We start from the raw sequence: 4,073 nt of genomic DNA on the forward strand, positions 1-4,073 counted from the left end.
TACAGTGCCTTGCGAAAGTATTCATACCCCTTCATTTTTTTCATGTTTTGTTATGTTGCTGCCTTATGTTAAACTGCTTACAAACTGCTTTTTTTTCCACATTAATCTACACTCCATACACCATACAGACAAAGCAAAAACAGAATTGAGACAACTTCATAAATTAATTAAAAATAAAAAAAACTGAAATAAGTACATTGTATAACTTAATATTTAGCTGAAGCAACTTTACAGCCTCAAATCTTTTTTGTTTGATGCGACAAGTTTGCTCATTAGCATTTGGCAATTATCTGCCATTCTTCACCTCACCTCTTCACCTTTTAAGCTCTGTCAGGTTGGATGGGGGCAGACGCACATTTTCAAGTTTCTCCAGAATGATTTGATTGGGTTCAAGCTCATGCTCTGGCTGGGCCACTCAAGGACATTCACAGAGTTGTCTATAAGCCACTCTTGCTGTGTGCTTAGGTTCATTGTCCTGTTGGAAGGTAAACCCTCTGCCCAGTCTGAGGTTCTGATTGCTCTGGACTGGGTTTTCTTTAAGGCTATCTCAATATTTTTGCACTGAGCGTTTCTTCTACTCTAACGAGTCCCTCAGTCCCTGCCCGCAGAAAAACAGCCCCACAGCATGAGGGGCCTTTTGGGATGGTACTCTGCAGGTGATGAGCAGTGCCTGGTTTCCTTCAAACATGATGCTTGGAATTGAGGTTCATCAGACCAGAGAATATTATTTCTCACAGTCTGAGGGTCCTTTAGTTGCTTTTTTGCAAATTCTAAGTATGTTTTCATGTGTCTTCACTGAGGAGAGGATTGCAGTGGTGTTTGTCCTTCTGTAGGTTTTTCCCATCTCCACATATGATCATGGAGCTCAACTAGAGTGACCATCAGGTTCTTGGTCACCACACCAACCAAAACCCTTCTCCATCAGTTGCTCAGATTGGCCAGGCGGCCAGCTTCGAGGAAGAGTCCTGGTTGTTTCAAACTTCTTCCATTAAGGGTAACAGAGACTACATGCTTCTGTGAACCTTCAATGAAACAAGTTTTTTCTGAACTCCTGCCCAGAAGTGTGGCTTGACATAATCCTGTTTCTGAGCTCTACAGGCAGTTATTTTAACCTCAGGGCTTCGTTTTTGCTCTGATATGCATTATCAGCTGTTAGACCTTTTATTAAGATGTGTGTGCCTTTTCAGATCATATCCATTCAATTGAATTTGCCACAGGTTAACTTCACTCCAAGTGTAGTGACATCTACAAGCAATATGAATGCTCCTGAGCTAAATTTCAACTGTCCCAGATAAGGGTATGAATACTTACGCAATGGAATCATTTAAGTTTTTTATTTTTAATAAATTTGAGAAGATGTTACAAACCAGTTTTTTGCTGTCATTATGGTGACAAAGTGTAGATTGATGTGGAAAAAAGTAGTTTAATATAAGGCAGCAACATAAAACGTGAAAAAAACGAAGGGGTATGAATACTTTCATAAAGCATTGTATATAGGCCTATACCCTTAAATATATACATTTCTTTGAAAGACACTTTTTCAGAGTACAACTAAGATCACACTTTTTTTTATATGGTGTATGGAGTATAGATTGATGTGGATGTGTCTAGCATAAGGCAGCAATATAACAAAACGTGAAAAAAAATGAAGGGGGTATGAATACTTTCGCAAGGCACTGTATGTACTGCTTCCATTACTGCTGCTATGGCAATTTGTTGTTGTTATTATCATTATTGTTATTATTATTATTATTATTAATATTGTGATCACTCAATCTGTTATTTAGTTTTCATTCATTCATTCATTCATTACGTATCCTCTAATACAGTATTTCTCAACCAGGGGTCTGTGGACCCCTAGTGGTCCTTGACGTAAGGCCAGGGTGTCCATATAAAGTATGAATTTTTGTATACATTTTGTATATTTTGACATGACATGTTCCCATAAAAGAAAAGTCCAATATAGCTGATGATATGGCCAAATACTGGACAAGTCAGCTAACTTGAATTATACTTGACTGTATTTGGTCCTCACAAAGACACAAATGATACATAGATTAGTCAGTTTTGTTCTGGGGGTCCTTGAGGATGGTTCTGAATTGGACTGGGGTCCGGTATGCCAAAAGGTTGAAATTCACTGCTCTAATACATGTTTACTCATTATCTTCAGTTTATTTTTATTTATTTATTTATTTTTATAATTCTCTCTATTCTACTAATTCTTTCTTTTCTTTCTTTCCTCTCTTTTCTTTTTCTTTTCTCTTTATTTCCTCTCTCTCTTCCTATTTCTATCATTTCTGTCATGGAACATCTCTCGGCTCGAAGGGAGTAAAATGTTTTTACCAACATTGAACTGCCAATTGGTTTGTCAAACAAGACCAAAATGGTTGTGAGAAGAAAACCTGTGGAAGTATTGACCTCAGCATTACTATTTTGAACGGCATATTGTAGCGTCTATAAAACAAGGCGAGGCTGCAACTAGATCATGCACTAATGATAGAAGGGCCTGTCAATGACCTACAAATCAAGGAAATGGGTTCATGGTTCACTCCGCCTTATTTCTCCACTGTCAGTTTTAAGCCATCAGTTCCTCAATATTTCTCTCCTTCTTCCTTTCCTCTCTGCCTCTCCCTCTCTCTCTCTCTCTCTCTCTCTCTCTATCATTACTTTCTTTTTTTCTTTCCCCAACATCTCTTGTTTTACAGTTTTTTTTCCCTCTTGGAATTCCTTTTTTTTCTTAGATTTTTATTATTATTATTTTATTTTCTTTCTCTAATGAGGAGGACAAGGTTATCAATAATGCTAACAAAAAGGACGAATGAATGATTAACTCAATGAAAATTAATAATATTATTTATCTAGTTTCTTACAAAGAAAAGAAAAGAAAAATCTCACACTAAAGGTCTACTGTTTTTTTCTAAATTTGACTACCAATAATGCCTCTCCTTCTATAATTAGTCACTATCTAATCATCAGTGTTACAAGAAATGTGTCTACACTATATCCAAATACATTGTATACACAACTGTATATTATTATTATTAGCATACATCACAACTGTTCGTTAGTATTATTGTTACATTTTTTTTTATTATCTCCCTATCATATAGACTATTGAAAGGCTGTGGAAAATATCTACACTATTCATGCCATGTTTATTCGTATATCTGTCTTTGGTTTTGGATCCCTTTTTTCTTTTTCTTTTTGTTGTTTGTTCACTTTTTTTGTCTTGTCTACTGTCATTTTTTCAATCGACCACATTAAAGGAAAAACAAACAAACAAACAAAATATTAATTCCCTTGATCAAATCGTGAGTTTTACCTATATGTTATGCAATAATAATAATAATAATAATAATGATAATGATAATACTAAACATGGTTGTTATTATTAATATTATTGTTAAATTATATTTATTATATTAATAATTTACAAATTGTATTTGTTGTTTGTTGATTTTAATATAAAACTTAGTGAAACGATTTATTTGCCAGTGCGTTTTAACAATACCGTGATAATACTTATAATACTGATAAACATGATAATTTTGGTGACATTTCATCATTTCATCTCTAATAAATAATCCCTTGAAACTGTGATATTTGAGTCATGGGATATTTTCTATATTGGCAACGTGAGTGGAGGAAAGAATGTGAGAATAAAGCTCGAAGCACATCTGTTCTTGGCTGTAAGCATTTACCATCAGGCACCATTGGGGCAGCCTGGGGTCCTTGAGCAGGTTGTCGGCACGGGTGTGTTACATTACAGTCTCCTTCAGTTCGCCCTCCAACTGGCCGGACCCTGCACATTAGCTCAGCGCTGGGAATAAGTTCAGCAGTCGCGACTGAATAACCTCACGCCACTCCTTTTAACAGGTAAGCCGGTGAGAACGCAGAAATCATATACCGCGGACATTGCAGCTTTGGAGCTGTCAAATCGCATGCTTTCTACCTAGTGCTAGCGCGTTAGCTGGCGTTAGCTGAATCACTCAGAACTCGGACTCTCGGCCTGCTGTAATGTCGCAGCCCAGAGCCTGAGATCAGTCACAGCGACATGAGCACAAGTCAGCGGC

At 36.6% G+C, this 4,073-nt stretch overlaps 1 protein-coding gene across 1 annotated transcript in view; it reads left to right on the plus strand.

Moving 5' to 3' along the window:
* Nucleotides 1–3,727: 3,727 nt before the first annotated feature.
* The window catches only part of LOC107589530 (voltage-dependent anion-selective channel protein 2-like), a 7,848-nt gene continuing 7,502 nt past the window's right edge, over nucleotides 3,728–4,073 (plus strand). The window contains exon 1 of the mRNA XM_016278003.1: nucleotides 3,728–3,876. The gene's annotated coding sequence lies outside the window, so the exon portion shown is untranslated. The remainder of the gene's footprint in view (nucleotides 3,877–4,073) is intronic.

This window comes from Sinocyclocheilus grahami, unplaced genomic scaffold (genome assembly GCF_001515645.1).
Source record: "Sinocyclocheilus grahami isolate Dianchi unplaced genomic scaffold, SAMN03320097.WGS_v1.1 scaffold117.1, whole genome shotgun sequence".
In the NCBI taxonomy this organism is placed as follows: domain Eukaryota; kingdom Metazoa; phylum Chordata; class Actinopteri; order Cypriniformes; family Cyprinidae; genus Sinocyclocheilus; species Sinocyclocheilus grahami.